Below are 18,243 nucleotides of genomic sequence, written 5' to 3' on the forward strand. Positions count from 1 at the left end.
GGGGGTTAGGTATAGGACAGATGTTAGGGGTAGGTTCTTTACTCAGCGAGTCGTGAGTTCATGGAATGCCCTGCCAGTAGCAGTGGTGGACTCTCCCTCATTATGGGCATTTAAGCGAGCATTGGATAGGCATATGGAGGATAGTGGGCTAGTGTAGGTTAGGTGGGCTTGGAGGGCCGAAGGGCCTGTACTGCACTGTATTCTTCTATGTTCTATGTTCTATGTTCTATCTACCTAGAAGAAGCATCAATAATTGTATTTTCAATTGTTTTAATTGTTCATACAAGTAAAAGAGAGAGTAATTTTATAGGAACATGTTAAATATTCTCACATCAACTTTTTGTGTAACTTGAAGGCAGTTAAGCTTTGAAAGCTTCCTGAAAACTAAGTGAGTCAAAGATGAAATGAAGTCATTCAGACTCAGCAATCACATTGTGGCAATTGATGTCAGCTCCACATCCTATAACAGGGCAGACAGCAGCCTGACAATTTCCAATTGGCCCACCTTTGAAATGTTTGCTCATCAGAAAACTTGAGATGGTGTCAGAGGTGGTGCTATAAATGTCAACAACACTTTTCCGAGATGTGATTTTATAGTACATGCTCATCATGTGCTGGCAGCTTGATGGTAACATTCAAATGAGGCACATTGTTCAATTTTGTGTCTGCTTATTGCTATCTTTATTGTTGTGTGTTTGGCTGGTGCTGGTAACCAGCACAAATTAAATTTATCAATGCAACCTTAAACAAAGTCATAATAAATGTGGTATCTATTCTTATCAGTTTAAAATAATTATGAGCTTACTAATTTTTATGAGCAATCAACCATTTGTTAGGATAAGAAAGTAACTTGTTTCAATTGGTACTGTTGTGATTAGAATTACTGAAGTGGAAGGGGCAAAAATCAAACTTCAGTGAGAGTAGGCAATGCAGATGGTGGTATGGGCAAAGAAGAGATGGTAGCTGAGTGCCCATCCATCATACACCCAGCTTGATTTGTCCCTCGATGTCTTCAATAGATTAGAAAATTGTGTTGATTTATATTGAGCATAGTACCTGTTCCATAAGTCCCATTTAAGAAAGATTCCCTCACCTCCAATGTTGAAGTTTACACCAGAAATTTGGCAATGCAGTATAAGGTAAAGTTATATAATTGTTAAGTTGATTTCATTAATTCCTCCAGTTGTGCTGTTTTAAATGTGATCAAGTGAATGTGTAGATATTGGCCATTGTCCTATTGGCAAATAGGCGAAAGAGATCAGATTGATCCCTGTTGAGAGAGAAACAAGAGAATAGCAGATAAAATCAGAAGAATAATCACAAAATAATAAACTCATCAACTCATCACTCATTAATAAACACCCTCTAACAAGACGTTGATGTAATCCATGGGCACATCATCAATCGTGAATTCGGAGGAATGTTGACAATGCCCAAATGTATTTTTGGACTATGTGAAAAATAGTAAGATATTGAACTGTTTTGATACATCAGGATTAGTAATGTTTATTTTATGCCAAGGAGTTGAAGGAAATCATCTGGTTTCTTGGGAATGATCAACAGTTCAATGTGGGCTATGATCCACCTGTTGACTGCAGAAAGTCAAGTGACCTTGGAAAAGTAATCAAGCAGATCTCTCAAATAGATAAGAGATAGAGTTTATTATTTCTGAAACAGTAGTTTTGGAATGGATTTTGGGGCCCTAATGCTAATAGTTGCCTCCCAACTATTTCTAAGCTTGTTTTCTGTTGCACAAACTGAGGAAGTCAATGGAGAACAAACTGCCAAAGCAGTTGCCAAATTTGAACTGTGCCCATCATCGAAAAGCTTGGATTTAGCTTTTTTCCATCTGACCTGAAGCTTTGTTTGGAAAAGTTTCCAACAGTCCATGGTTGTCAACAACTTGGTTTTGTCAACAAGAAATCTGGTGGACTGTGAGAATTCTATTTTTTTGTTTTCCATACCATTGATTAATAAGCTGTTTCTATTGTTTCTTTACAAGTATAATCTCTGTAGAGACTGTGTTTCTTTTGCGTTGTGTGAGTATGTCTGCTTTAGGGTTAAAGGAAGCTATAGTCCTAATTTATAGATAATAGGCAACCAGAATTATGTTTAACAAGTCTTGCCACTTAGAGTCATAGAGTCATAGAGATGTACAGCACTGTTTTAGGAATGAGATTTAATTTATAATAGAAGTATTATTTTAAGTTAAAGAGGCTTGGTTTAATTGCTTTTAATCTGGATGGCAATTTTAAAGGGAAGCAATTAGCGATTTTGCTGATTGAATTAAGACTTATGTGGAATTGTGGGCTTGGTTACCAATGTATTATGTCACAGTTAAATCTTAGTTTGAGGGCTGGGCTGGGATTTTAGATGCAGACAGCAGGTCATTGGATGTAGAATAATAAATGTTTAAGGATAAAAGTTCCTAGACTATGTATCTCATATTGTAAAACCAAACCCAGTGGCTTGAGAAGCAACTAAAACTTCCTTACATATGCAGGAAGTATCCCTGACTAGTTTACAAGACTTAATTAAGGCTAAGCCATTAGAATTGGTAAAGGTGTTAAGGTTACAGCTTGCTGCAAAAGCTAAGAAGGCAAAGGTAATTGAAGGATTAGCATTTAGAATTGGTGGAAATATTGAAATGGTGGTACATCAAACACCAGTAAATTGAGTTTGCAAGAATTCAACTGCTGGTGAAACAGTTGAAATAATTATTATTGAGTTAGAAATTAAAAAAAAAAGAACTTGAGAGAGAATACTTCAAAAGGAGGAAAAGGAAAAGGAAAGAGCATTTCAAGCAAGAGAGAAGGAGAAGGAAAGGGAATACCAGCTTATAAGACTGGAACTGAGAGACCTTTGACTCTGGAAACATTCTGATGAGAAAAGATCTGAGTCTAACTGAAAGTCCAGTAAGGAGGTATGTACATTTGTGCAACCCCTACCAAAGTTTGAGTAATTTTTTATTTCATTTGAGAAAGTAGTAAACTAAATGAGGTTCTAGATGAAAGTGAGGACTGCAGATGCTAGAGATCAGAGTCAAATAGTGTGATGCTCGAAAAGCTGTGCTCGAAATAAATGAAGTTGCCAAAGAAAAGCTCAACATTGCTCATGCAAAGCAAATAGAGCTCATGAGGTTTATTCATCATGTTCAGAGCACGTTTCCATGCATTAAAACATAGTAAAAAAAAAACTATTACTGGTGCATGTAGTTAGTCCCTGAGGCATGCAGGCAAAAGTTTTGAAACAAAATACATAGGCATACATTGAATTTGCAGGGATAAAATCAAGTCATTTGACTGTTGGATACAACAGATTCAGATGCTATGTATAAAGTTCTCAGGGAAATTGTTATCTTTCAAAAAACCACTTTCTCTAGAAGTTAAAAAGCATGATAAAGACCAAGGCTGCAGCATTTAGATAGGAACACAAATAGCCAGGGTAAATAAGGGACAGCTGGAAATGACCCAGGAATTCCTCAGATCAGAAAGGAAGGTGCAAAGTTTAAAAGTGATAGTCATAAGGGCTAAGTATTCTGTTGTCATAAAATGGGATACCTTTGTTTGAAATGTTGGAAATTGCCTGGAAAACCCATAGGACTAACTGAGGTTTGTAAAACGGAGACCAGCAAATGGATCAAATTGTAACTTTAACTCCAACTGTGGGACTGAAGCTGAAATTTACTGTGTATACAGGAGAGCTGAATATGGTTGATGAAATACGCAAAGAATTTTTATCAAGAGAAAAACTAATTTAGTTACTTAATTAGTAAGTATTTAGTTAGTAGCAATAAATATGTCATTCTCATGTTGACAGATTGTGACTAGTGTGGTACCAAAAAAACCCCATCAGTACTTGGATCCCAGCTGTTCACAATATATAGCAAAGATTTGGAGGTAGGGGCCAAATATCAGATAGGTATTTCCAAATTGATGGGTAGATCAAAGCTACGTAAAAATGTCAGAAGATGTAGAGCAGCTTCAGGAGATTTGAAAAGGCTTAGTGAATAAGCAAGAACATATACATGGAATATGATGTGGAAACATGTGAGGTTTATACGAGAGATATGTAAAGTATTTCTTAAATGGTAAGAGGTTAGAAAGTGTTTATGCACAAAGGAACCCTAGGTGTCCATATTGATACATCAGTGAAGGCTAACATGCAAGCACAGCAAATTATAAGAAAGGCTAATGGAATGTAGATCTTTATTGCAAAGGATCTGAGTACAGGAGTGGTGAACATCTCACTTCAATTGTACAAGAGCTTGGTTAGATTGGGCCTGGAGTACGTTGTGCAGTTTTGATCTCCTTACCTTAGGAAATATATTGTTGTCATAGACAGAGCGCAACAAAGGCTCATCAGGCTTGTTCCTGGGATGGCAAGACTGCCGTATGAGAAAAGATTGGGCAAACTGAGGCTGTATTCATCAGAGTTTTGAGAAATGAAACATGATCACATTGAAAATTGCAACATATTTAAAGGGATGGGTCGGCTAGTTGCAAACAAGGTGTCTGATTAGGGACTCTAGAATGAGGGGGCACAATTTAAAAATTGGGGGATACCGCTTAACTTCAAGGTGAGGAGATTTTTTTAACTGAAAAGGTTATGAACCTTTGAAATTCTCTAGCACTGAGTACTGTGTAAGCTCTGTCTTTGAATATGTACAAGGTAGATTTCTGATTACCAAGAGTGAGTGAAAGACGTTGAAGTGTTCAATTAGCATGATTGCATTGAATGTCAGGTTGCCTTAAGGGCTAATTAGCCTACTTCTGTTCCTTTGTCCCTAACTTATAATTTTCGAATGATATAGTTAGCCTGTTAACCAAATTAAGAAATTCAGGAGCCACTCAAACTCTTTTGTTAGTCAAAATCATAATGTACCCGGGGAAGACATTTAAAACCTAAGTTTGAATAAATGGAATTAGTGAAGAATGTGTATCTATTCCTTTGCACTGGGTACACCTAGAATATGATTTACTGTCTGGAACAGTGACAGTATGGACTGTTCAAACTTAGATACAGCTGGGTTTAATTTACTCTTAGATAATGATTTAGCAGGAGTGAAAGGTATAACTTTACCCATAATCAGAGAGTCCAAGGGAGGTTAAAGGAACAGAATGCTTACTGGAACAAGTTCAAAGAATTTTTCCTTCATCAATGGTGACCAGAGCAATGTCTAAGCAAAGTCCATCATCAGCAGCCAAAGGGGGAACACATGTAAATATTATGGTAGCTGAAACACTCTTCAAAAGGTGTTGACAATCCAAAAGTAGTATTTCATAAGTTATCTTTAGTAGGAGCTCAGAAAGCAGATCCAGAGTTAACCAAGTTATTGCAATCTACCCCGACTGAAACGGAGACTGAATGTGTTCTTATGTGTTATTATGTTAAAATTGGGATTTTGATGAGGAAGTTGAGACCTGCTAATAAAGATATTTGATCATCAGGTAGTGGCACCATCCAGATATTATAATGAGATATTGCAGGTAGCACATTAAATTCCAAATGCAGGACATGTAGAAATATGAAGACTGAAGTATGGATGTTATCATCAGGTAATTTTCCTGGCCAGGTCTTCAGATGACATGGTGCAGTCTTGAAAAATATACCTTAAATGCCGAATGATGGGAAAACCTCAACATACAATCAAACCAGCACTTTTAATACCCATACCAGTTTTTGAAGAACCATTCAGTAGACTGTGTCAGACCTTTACTGAAAATGAAAGAAGGCCACTAATATATCCTTACCATAATGAACATGACAACTTGGTTCCCAATGGCTATCTCTTCATGTGCAGTCACAGCTAAAATGGTGGTGGAAACATTTTTCACACGTTATAGATTGCCAACAGAAATGCAGTTGGGCCAAGGTTCCCATATAGTTTCTTAAATCTTTCAAGACATAATGTGTAATTTGAGTATGAAACAGTCGAAGTCCATACACATCATCCATAGACATGGGGAGCTTGAGCGAAATGGCTTCATACTCTCAAACAATGACTGAAGCATGAGCCTGCAAAGCAGGATAGGAGTACTTAAAAACAATACAGGCAAAGATGGAACAATGGGCAGATAAGCATTTTGAAGCTCAACATTTCAAACAGGAGGTGAAGTTCATAAGTGAAGTGTTAGAATTGTTACTTTTAAAGAGGAAACCTCTGAATGCAAGACGCGGTAGTCCCTACAAAGTGATTAAGAAGATTAGCAAAGTGAATTATATGATACATGCTCCAATTTGCAGGAAACAGAATCAGCTGTGTTAAATCAACATCTTGAAACCATACTATCATAGTGAGGAAGATAAGAAGGATTAAGAATATCAGATTGTCAGTATTGTTGCAGGTACCACAGGCAATGACAGTGAGGTAGAAAGAGACATACAATTCACAAATTGAACCTCTGACCATCCAGTTAGTGAATACTGAAATAGTGGGAGTGTCAGGCACTGTATTCCCATACTATGAGGAAGGATGAAGGGAAGATCAAATGAGATTATTTGCTGCATTTAAGGAAATCTGTGGATCATTCTATACAACTTTAGCCAGGCATGATGTGGATTTAGGGAAATTTGCACCAAGAAAACACCATCTTTATTATTTAAATCAAGAGAAATGGAATCAGATTGAATCTGCAAGTACAAATCCTCATTGAACTATTTTAGCTAGGTTGGACTTTAAACTTCATATCTGCATGAATGCTACTTAACCATACTGCTTACTTCCGCCTCTGCTCCACTGGCTTACTACATCCCAGACTCTTCTCCACAAGATGGTTCAAAGCTGCCATCTGCTTTTATCACAAGCTTCAGTTTCTCCAATGGTTTTCTCACAAGCAGAGTTTATGGTCAACACCACCATGAGGTGGCTTGTTGCAGTCACAAGTGTGAAAGGTGACAGAGTTGTACCTGACTAATATAATAATTCTCCCAGTGCAGTGCTAGTATCTTCTGACCTTATCAACTGATAAATTGACCTACTAATCTCATCTGCCTTTGCTTTGTGATACAAAATCCATTATTTTGTTATTTTCATATCTTCTAAATGACCTAAATAATAGCTTGGAGTGGGATTAACGCTGAGTGGAACAGAACCGTTTGGGGACTTAATGTGGCTCCCTGTTTTCTGTGAAGAGCATTCAGCTCTGGCTGAAGATTAAATGGAATGCTATGAACAGATAAAGGAATGCTGGAAAATGGGAAGCCTTCAAAAATAAGATAACAAGAGCCAGCGGCAGTTTGTTCCTGTTAGGGTGAAAGGCAAGGTTGGTAGGTGAAGGAAATGCTGGATGAGGAGAGAAATTGGGTTTTGGTAAAGGAAAAGAAGGAAGCATATGTCAGGTATAGACAGCAAGAGATTGAGTGAATTCTTAGAAGAGTATAAAGGCAATAGGAGTATACTTTAGAGGGAAATCAGGAGGGGCAAAGGGGGACATTAGATAGCTTTGGCAAATAGGGTTAAGGAGAATCCAAAGGGATTCTACCAATACATTAAGGACAAAAGGGAAACTAGGGAGAGAATGGGGCCCCTCAAAGATCAGCAAGGTAGCCTATGTGTGGAGCCGCAGGAGATGGGGAGATAATAAACAACTATTTTGCCTCAGTGTTTACTGTGGAGAAAGACATGGAAGATACAGAAAATGGGGAATTAGATGGTGACATCTTGAAAAATGTCCATATTATAGGGGAGGAGATTGTGTTGCATATCTTAAAATGCATAAAGGTGCACACATCCCCTGATCAGGTGTACCCTAGAAATCTGTGGGAAGCTAGGGAAGTGATTGCTGGATCCCTTGCTGAGGTATTTGTATCATCTACAGGGACATGATTTATATGTATTTGGAAAGGCAAGGACTGATTAGGAACAATCAACATGGCTTTGTTCGTGGGAAGTCATGTCTTACTAACTTGATTGAGTTTTTGAAGAAGTAATGAAGAGGAATCATGAGGGCAGAGCGGTGGATGTGATCTATATGGACTTCAGTAAGGCGTTTGACAAGGTTCCTCATGGTAGGCAGGTTAGCAAAGTTAGATCTCATGGAATACAGGGAGAACTAGCCAATTGGATACAGAATTGGCTCAAAGGTAGATGACAGATGGTCGTAGTAGAGGATTGCTTTTCAGATTGGAGGCCTGTGACCAGTGGAGCGCCAAAAGCATTGGTGCTGGGTCTACTGCTTTTTATCATTTATATAAATGATTTGGATGTGAGCATAAGAGGTATTGTTAGTAAGTTTGCAGATGGCACCAAAATTGGAGGTGCAGTGGACAGCAAAGAAAGTTACCTCAGATTACAATGGGATCTTGATCAGATGGGCCAATTGTCCAAGGAGTGGTATTTAATTTTGATAAATGAGAGGTGCTGCAGTTTGGAAAGGCAAATCAGGGCAGGAAGTATATACTTAATGGTAAGGTCCTAGAGCATGTTGCAAAACAAAGAGACCTTGAAGTGCAGGTTCATAGTTCCTTGAAGGTAGAGTCGCAGGTAGATAAGAAAGTGAAGAAGACGTTTGGTATGCTTTCCTTTATTGGTCAAAGCATTGAGTAAAGGAGTTGGGAGGTCATCTTGCAGCTGTACAGGACATTGGTTTGGCCACTTTTGGAATATTGCGTGCAATTCTGGTCTTCCTCCTATTGGAAAGATGTTGTGAAACTTGAAAGGTTTCAGAAATAATTTACAAGGATGTTGCCAGGGTTGGAGGGTTTGAGCTATAAGGAGAGGCTGAAAAGGCTGGGGCTATTTTTCCTGGAGCCTTGGAGGCTGATCCTTCTAGAGGTTTACAAAATTATGAGGGGCATCAATAGGGTAAATAGACAAGGTCTTTTCTCTGGGGTGGGCGAGTTCAGAACTGGAGGGCATAGGTTTAGGGTGAGAGGGGAAAAATTTGAAAGGGACCTAAGGGGCAACTTTATCATGCAGATGTTGGCACATGTATTGAATAAGCTGTCAGAGGAAGTGGTGGAAGCTGGTACAATTACAGCATTTAAAAGGCATCTGGATGGCAATATGAATAGATGGGTTTAGAGGGATGTGGGTCAAGTGCTCGCAAATGGGACTGAATTAGTTGAGGATATTTGGGTGGCATGGACAAGTTGGACTGAAGGGTCTATTGCTATGCTGTATATCTCTATAACTCTATAACTCTAAAAGGGGTTGCTACCCACAGAATGGGTGCAACTGCGCAAGAACAGATGGATCTCAACGGTCACTTGTGCATTGGGAAAGAAGCAGTCTGTTTCTCAATGTGCAAGCTATAACACAGATTGGCATCTGCATTCTGTATCCTTGCTGATGAAAAGACATCAAACAGTCATCACATTTCTCCCCATTGATTTCTGCCCCATATTAAATTGTTGGATTTGAAGATGTGAAATGTTTGGACTCAGTCTGTCCTATCTGTGGAATATCAATGTTCACATTCTGTTTTCCTCCCACAGTGGTCCATTACCTGTCCACCCCGCCTCCCCCCCCCGCCCCCACCCCCGCAACCCCAACCTGGTGTCAGACTATTTATCAACCGTGCCTCTGCATTCTGAAACTTTACTCTCTCCTAAAGCTTGCAAACTTCAGAAGCTGTGTTCAAGATGTACTTATTTGACCAAACAAGCCAAGCTTTAAAGTTTAATCCAAGAATGTACTATGAAAGTATGCTAGTCTTGGAGCTACCTCTCCAACAGCACTATGAAATAAAATCTTTATTCCTTCATTCTGATCACTGGCTTGTTGCACCAACCCACAATATGTTTTCTTAAACAAGCAAAAAGTTTACTTTAAAAAATGTTGTAGAACCTTAATTGACATTTGTAACACAAAACAGGAAATGCTGAATAAATCCATAGTGCTCATAGCCAATTCACACATGTCATTTTATAGAAAATGCTTGATTTCATAGAATCCCTACAGTTTTGAAGCAGGCCATTCGGCCCATCGAATCCACACCGACCCTCCAAAGACCAACCCAACCAGACCCACCTCTTATCCCTTTATTACCATGGTTAACCCAACTAGCTTGTACACTTTCGTCAATTTAGCATGGCCAATCAACATAACACGCACATCTTTTGACTGTGGGAGGAAGCCAGACTACCTGGCAGAAACCCACGCAGACATAGGGCGAATGTGCAAACTCTACATAGACAGTGACCTGAGGCTGGAATCAAACCCATCTCTCTGGAGCTGTGAGGCAGCAGTGCTAACCACTGAGCCACTAGGAAGGAATATTTTGACTCTCAAGATGTCATTACTTCACAAATGTTGACAATGCAACCTTCAGAGGCTGAGTCAACAAGGCAAATTGTCTTCTGAGACAACTTACTTATAAGATAAAAATTAAGATCAAGAAAACTGGTTGAACATTCATTCTACAATTAAAGTTGAAAAGTGTGGCGCTTGAAAAGCACAGCAGGTCAGGCAGCATCCGAGGGGCAGGAGAGTTGACGTTTCAGGCATAAGCCCTTCATTCCTGATCCCAGTGACTCTCCTGCTCCTCGGATGCTGCCTGACCTGCTGTTCTTTTCCAGCGCCACACTTTGTAACTCTGATCTACAGCATCTACAGTCCTCACTTTTGCCCATTCCATGATCTGGCAGCATCTGTGGAAAAAGAAAGAGTCAATGCTTTGGGTCTGATGTTTTCACTGAAAGAAGAGTTATATCAGAGACAAAACATTTACTCTGCTTCTCTCTCCACAGAAGCTGTCATATCAGATGGGTTGCCTGACCATTTTCTGTGCTTGTTTCAGATTTCCAGCATCTGCTGTACAGTATTTTGCTTTGTCAAAACAAATGTCTTCAGCCACAATATCTTTTACATCAGGATATTTTGAATTGCCTATGTCAGTAAATCTTACTTGGTGTATTCTCAGTGATATAACAATAGACTTTTAAACGTCTTTCCTCTCCAAAATATTGTGTAGGGACATAATTTGGAATACCACAAGATGTCACTTAAGTATGACTTAATCCTGATGAAAATCAGAAGGTCACGTTACTTCTCCAAGTTTTTTTCTTAATGTTGACTATCTTTTTCACAATGTATGAAAAATGTTTCACATCAGCCTGTGTTCACTGTCGACAAAATTGAGTTTTACATTGTCATACTTTCAGTGCATATCTCCATCACCATTTTTCATGACAAATCATGTGGCTGCAACTGGAGTACACAATGCCTGGAGAAACTTGTCATATTTGAAACATAATTTTCTGACAGTAGTGATGCTATATGACGACAGTTTTACATCACTAAATTCCTCACTCTATTATAGAGGGACTCCGAGGATTCAAACAACTCTTCTTCACTTCTCAAAGTGCCGAGAAACTGTATTAGATAAAAATAAATGTAAATTAATACATTTTAGGTATTGTGATGTAGTATTTATGGTATTGAATGGTATCCGGTCATGAACACATTGCTATTTATTCAAAGTTGCTGTGCATATATTGGCTGCTTTACATTACAACAAATGACAAACTTCAAAAATATTTAATTGGCTGTAGCACACTTTGAGGTGCCTACTGGTTGTGACAAGTGCTGTATAAATAATGCAAATCTTTACATATTTTACCTAATGACTTCCCTCATGAAACTACAGTTTAGAATATTTTAGTGCAGTGAAGTTGATACTGAGCCAGTAGCTATTCACCAAAAGCTAGGAGATCAAATCCACTTTGGAAAGTTGAAAAAACTGAGTTTTCGAAAGTCTGTCCATAAGAATCTGACAGTTAGTTCATTTGATCTTCAGAGAGTGGAACATTCTGCAGTTGACACTGTCCGTTGAATGCTTAATGCCCTTTGAAATGGCCTTGAAAACTGATCATTTGTGCTAACAATCATTGAGCACTGATGAAGAATGCTCAAGGCAACTCTCAGACAACCGAGAATAGGCAATGAATGAAGCCATGCCTGTGTTGATTGTATTGCTGTGAATGAAAGAACTGTAACATGTCAACATTTCATGTCCCTACCGCAGAAATGCTGTTCATGAGAAATTACTCTGGACTAATGAAAGTAACCAATCCTGAATGATCAGTCAGGAGAATCTACCAATAGATGCTCAATAAATCAGCTGAATGTTTGTATTTTCCAAAGTGTAGAATATAATTTAGTGCAGAGAAATCAGTTTTGCAAAATGAAATGTGTAAATTTGATCAAGAAATGTTCATTTATTGTGGCAATCATCTTATTAAGTCATTGGGCCAATTTTGATTGCTTAACCTTGAAAGCCCAAATCTAATCAAAGTATCGGGAAATCTAATTAATAAACTCAACCTGACTCCAGAAAGTAATTTCGGGCTGAATCTTACTAGCAATTGGCCAAATGTCATTTTCATCACGTTTCATGGAGATTTTCACACCAGGAGAGCGTGTGAGTGTTCTCACATGGTTGTCTTAAACACTCTTCAGTAACTTGGTACCATGGCACCATGCCTATGGTATCCATCTGGTCTGATGCTAACCTGATTCTCCAACTTACTATAGGTGGAAGTACTAACCACTGCTCACTACTCACCAGTGCCATCTTAAAATACTAGCTGTGCACCCAGTCAGGCATTGACACACATGTATATAGTGTGCTTGCGGTTTAGGTTTCTGTGCACTGTAGTTGTAAGGTTGACACTGCAAGGTGCTATACAGCAACATGTCCCTCTCTTAACTGCTGACATTAGATTAGATTAGATTAGATTCCCTACAGTGTGGAAACAGGCCCTTCGGCCTAACCAGTCCACAGAGTAACCCACCCAGACCCATTTCCCTCTGACTAATGCGCCTAACACTATGGGCAATTTAGCATGGCCAATTCACCTGACCTGCACATCTTTGGATTGTGGGAGGAAACCGGAGCATCCGGAGGGAACCCATGTAGACACGGGGAGAATGTGCAAACTCCACACAGATAGTCGTCCAAGACTTGAATCGAACCTGGGTCCCTGGTGCTGTGAGGCAGCAGTGCTAACCACTGAGCCATCATGCTGTCCATGCTTCCTATCTTTGAGCCTGTGATAAGCTACAAGGCCAGACAGAAATACTGTGAGCCCGTAAGGTCTGGCTGAGGCAGCAAAGTGCGAAAAGGCACGGTAGGGACACAGTGAGCATCCAAGTAGGCGCAAACTAAGTGAGCACTTAAGAGGACACTAAGAGAAAAAACAAGCAGCCCTGAGATGCAGCCTGGTCCAGTCCATGAGTCGGGTGTCAGTGCCTGTGTACAAAGTGTCCTTCCATTGCACTGAAAGGTGCTGGTGTACTCCAAAATGAAACATTCAAATGCAGAGCTCACTAAATGGATTTGTACTGTGGTTTGCAGAGAGGCTAGTACTTGTCTGAAGCCAACCGCCAGTGAACTGAGCCATGAGACATCTGTAATAATTGTCGAAGATTTTGAGATTTGGAGGTCCAAACAACAAACTAGTGTCAAAAACAGAAGTTGCTGGAAAGGCTGAGCATGTTTGGCAGCATCTGTGAACAGAAACCAGAGTTAATGTTTCAGGTCCAGTGACCCTTCCTCAGTAATGACTTCTCTGCAGTAGGTGACTCTTGAACCCAGACCTCTCAGCTTAGGGGGAAGGGACACTACCATGTACCATAAGAGGAACAAGCACACTAATGAGCTGATATAATATGTGATAATCAATGCTAATAGGCTTCTCCCTGCTCACTACTGACAATCTGGTTTCAGTGTCCAACACTTTGTTTAAAAATGAGGCCATTTCCTCTTGGTTTTGAGAAAGGCTGCACTCGACATCTCTTTTGATGTTCCTAAATTTCTTGTCATGGCCTATGTCATTCAGGGGCTGGAAAGTTTCTGCCCTTAGTATTGCAATTTTGTTTAGATTTACAGGGGTGGGAGGGAAATGAGAATGATCTCATTTAATTTTTGTCATTTTCATTGCATCAGATATTTAGAGACCACATGTAGAATTGCTGAGGAGATACCTCTGAACAAAATAATATCTAAACTTGCCATGAGATTGTGCCTGAAATAGACACTTAAATTGAATAAAATATTTAAATGATTATTCAAGAGTACTAGTTTAAAACAGTGCTCATGGTTCCTTCATATGCTACATGGAAGAATGCTTACTGATTTCATCCTCCCTAAGAATGTATTCAATAATAATTTAACCATGTATGACTTTCGGTAATTATAGACCATTTAGGTGCAGTTCCTTTCAGAAATACACAGGTAGCTTGATATTCCATCATTTCAACCAAATGGCATGTTGTCAACTAAAGATAAGTTCAAAACAGGTATGGCAAATTAACCCTCAATCAAAAATCAATTGTTTACAATTTCATTTCACTAAATGAAACTGGTTATGGCTTTTAATGTTCCCCAAGAGTTTTGTATTACATAGGTTGAAATTTCAGTGGTATATTTCAGAAAAGAAAACTACTTCTTGGGTAGATTGAAGCCAAGTTGTTAATACATGTCAAACTGAGATCCACAATCCAGCATCCTCTAGCCCATGAATTGAAGAGAAAAGTTCATGTTTTATGAAAGATATGTATTTGTTGCAAAAGCAGAAATGCTGGAGAAACTAAGCAGCTGTGGCAGCATTTGTGAAGAGAAAGTCAAGTTAATGTTTTAGGTTTCAGAGGGTTCTAAAGAATGGTCACTGGATCTGAAATGTAAACTCTGCTTTCTTGCTGCAGATGCTGCCAGGCCTGATGAGTTTCTCCAGCAATTAATGCTTTTGTTTCAGATTTTCAGTAGTTCTTAGGTTTGTTTCTAATGCATTTGTTGAAATGTGTTTTCAATAAACATGATCACTTCAATCACTGGTTGAATCACATTCAGGTTAAAGACTTTACAAGGTTTACCAGGTCAAGACCTCAGAACATTCCTGAAAATGTATTAATTTGTTAAGGCTACAGTCAGCCACTATTCAGACATGGAGGCCTGAAAGCTGGGGTGTACATGCCCCAGAACTCTCTGAGTAGTCGTGAGTCCCTGCATTGTTTTAATGTGAATGACTGTTTTCCCCTTTAATACAGACGAAGCTCGCTCTTTTCTAAATTTCCCATTTAGAAGAGTACTGAAAGCTGATTTCTTACCTTCAGAAAAATTAGACTTTTTGATATATCTGTCGCTGCTGCATTATATTACTGTTTTGAATAAAAACCGCTGGTCAAACTTTTAGTGCTTCTCTGAAGTCTTCTTAAAGCTGTTTCGTATATGTCAGCTGGGCCTGTTGGTCAAGTGGATGATGCAAAGTATGCTGATCTGGAAGGAGCTGGTTTTGTCTCTGAGGGGTCCAACTGACCATCTTTTCGGGTATTTTGCTGCAACAACTATCTTCTAATTGGAAAATCTGAGCCAATGTCTTGTCCATGGCCTCTTAGGTAATTGCCTGGTCTTTCAGCAGGTGGATTTTACAGAGGCAAATGTATTTTACAGAGGCAAGTTTCAGATACAAGCCATTAGACATCTTCGTTTAACTACAGCCATTGAACATGTAAAATAACAGTCATGCATGAGCATAATTTACTTTGTGCTCAGTAACTGTTTCCTGCCACATGTTCCTGTTTCATGGACTGTCTTGATTTTGATCGGACTCTTCCATTGAGACAATACTTATCTACATAAACCCATCTCTTCCTTGTGGATTCCAAATCCAGTTTGATAATGAATCATGTGTTTCCTTGAAAATAACTAATCTGCACCTTTCTCACCTTTCCTCTCTTTTTGTTTCTAGTAAGCTTCTCTCTGACCTTTCCCCGATTTGCTAACAAATGCTTGCAAATGTAAATCTCCGTGACTGTCGAGAAATCTGGCAAAACTTGATAGCTGGCATCAAAGGAGCTTCCTCCTCACTGTATATGGTTGATTTTCTAATGTGGGGTCTCTCCAGGCTGAAAATATAGAAAATATATAAGTTAAAAAGACACACTTTAAAGAAGGTATATGTTATCATGTGCACAGATGATCAACCATCTGCTGTGAGTGTGTGAAAACAGGCAGCGTTCAAGTTTTTTTGTGCTGGCAGCTTATTTCATGTTTATTGCTCATCAGAATTAATGAGACATAGCCTCAACACATTGCTATGCAACAACATGAGCATCCTTGTGCATTTAGAAAAATGAACAACTGGCAAAGTGCATTGCATTCTTCTGGTTCTATAGTGTATCAATTTAAAGTAGTCTAGTTGTAAACTGTTGTACTCTATTGTAAATTGATTTGGGTCAGAATGTGTATGAGTCAGAAACAGTGAGATGAATGTCATTCATAATTAGATATATATAGATGTTACAGCAGTAACAGGCAGTCGCATAGTTAAATGTGAATATCAGAGAAATATTCTCATTGGCTTTGCAAAAGACTTCTCATTATCTCTCTCCACACTGAAATACATGGAATGACATTAAGCTTGGTATATACAAATCAAACAAACCATAGACTATCATTTCAAATCTCTTTAATGATGTGACAAGTGTTATTTACTTGTGAGCAATGGCTAATTGTTAATTATAACCCTTCTGTTACTAGAAATTAGCTAGTCCAAATGAGGGTGCTTAATTCATCAAATTTTAATTGTTGGAAATTTTAAAAGTGCAATTTTTAAAAAGGACCTTTCCTTTCAATTCTTTTTCACCCTCTTGAACTAATGAGTGTACTCTTTATGTACTTTTTTTAGCCAATGAATTGATTCATTAATTTACACTTCCTTCACAGTCCTTTATTTATTTCACAATCCTTCTATTTCTTAGGTTAGAACGAGTAAGAAAAAAGAAAATTAGGTCATACTTTCTGCTACTTGTGACACAAGCAGTTTAAAAGTTGAAATATGCAAGGGTTAGTCTAGCTAATGGCAGATGGAAGTCAGTGCCCTGCTACTGTAAAATATGGGCCAATCTACTTACTTTGGCATCTGTATGTGGCTGAGCTATTTAATTCCTCACCTGCTGTTCAGGTTTTAACATGGGGGTGCAAATTTCACCACATTACTTCCATTGATGCTCATAGTATGCTTATTGTAGTTTAATCTACTCGTTTTTCCAGATGTGGTTTGGTGTCATATTTTGCTCCCTTGAAGAGTTTTGGGACTTTTTCATGTTGATGGCAGTTTTCAGAGATGTTTTTGTTGTTCTTGACCCGTGATCATGTTATGGCTGATCACATGACAGTTGGTTACATGATTGCATATGTGGTAGTGACCATAAATTTTTAATCCACTAAAGCTAGGTCTGCTGTTGTTGAGTGTCTTTGAACCAACAGATCAAGGCTCAGCAAGATTTATTGACTTAAAGGGAGTGGAGGGAAAAATAGAAAAATTTAGATCTGTAATCTCAGACCCTCTGGCCCTGACTCTGTATGTTTATCTATGATTCTACTGACATCTACAGCTCAACTATTGGAAGTCTTCAGTTGAAAGTACAGTCCAATTTGAGCAAGACATTGCTGGTTGGCAGAAAGGGCACATTACAGGTTGTTATTCACTGGTGCAGGAGGATGCTACCGTGTAAGCCTCCCTGCAATGTTACTTATCTGCAGAAATCTTCTTCAATTTTTCATGCTTTAGAAATTTTGGCGTGAAATGCAGATTGTTATTAGATGTTTTAATCTTGGTTACCATTGTGTTTACTAATTCAATTAGGCTCTCTATACAGTGTATCCTTTGGCAAGCAACCATTATTCATTCTAACAACACAACCTTGCTTCAGCATCTTCTTGATTGTTTACAAGTTAGAGAACTGCAGTACTCAATTGTTGGGGGACTCCAATTATAAACAGAATGAAATATTTATTTGATGAGATTAGATTCCCGACAGTGTGGAAGCAGGCCCTTCGGCCCAACTAGTCCACCCTGATCGTCCTAAGAGTAACCCACCCAGACCCATTTCCCACTGACTAATCCACCTAACACTATAGGCAATTTAACATGGCCAATCCACCCTAATCTGCACATCTTTGGACTGTGGGAGGAAACCGGAACACCCGGAGGAAACCCACGCAAACATGGGGAGAATTAAACTGTTAATTTGTAGCACTTTCAGAGTTATTGAGCTACTGATTTTTTATACGTATGATCAGTGTTAATCATTAATATTGAAAGTCAACAATAAAATTAAAACAAAGTTACAAGTGAGAATGGAAGGCAATAGTCAAAAATAATTATTTCCACAGGAATGCATTGGAAGTGGTTCTGGCTTTAGTGCAGCTAATGTTGTAAACTTGATAATCCTACACATTATGTCAGTCCAAAATTTCTCATCAGTTGCAGTTTGTCTCTTATTTGTGGTGATGC

At 38.7% G+C, this 18,243-nt stretch overlaps 1 protein-coding gene across 2 annotated transcripts in view; it reads left to right on the forward strand.

Moving 5' to 3' along the window:
* LOC122561696 (chemokine-like protein TAFA-5) overlaps positions 1-18,243 on the forward strand; it is a 695,903-nt gene that overhangs the window by 207,320 nt on the left and 470,340 nt on the right. The window lies entirely within an intron of this gene.

The sequence above is a fragment of the Chiloscyllium plagiosum genome, chromosome 23 (assembly GCF_004010195.1).
Source record: "Chiloscyllium plagiosum isolate BGI_BamShark_2017 chromosome 23, ASM401019v2, whole genome shotgun sequence".
NCBI classification, from domain to species: domain Eukaryota; kingdom Metazoa; phylum Chordata; class Chondrichthyes; order Orectolobiformes; family Hemiscylliidae; genus Chiloscyllium; species Chiloscyllium plagiosum.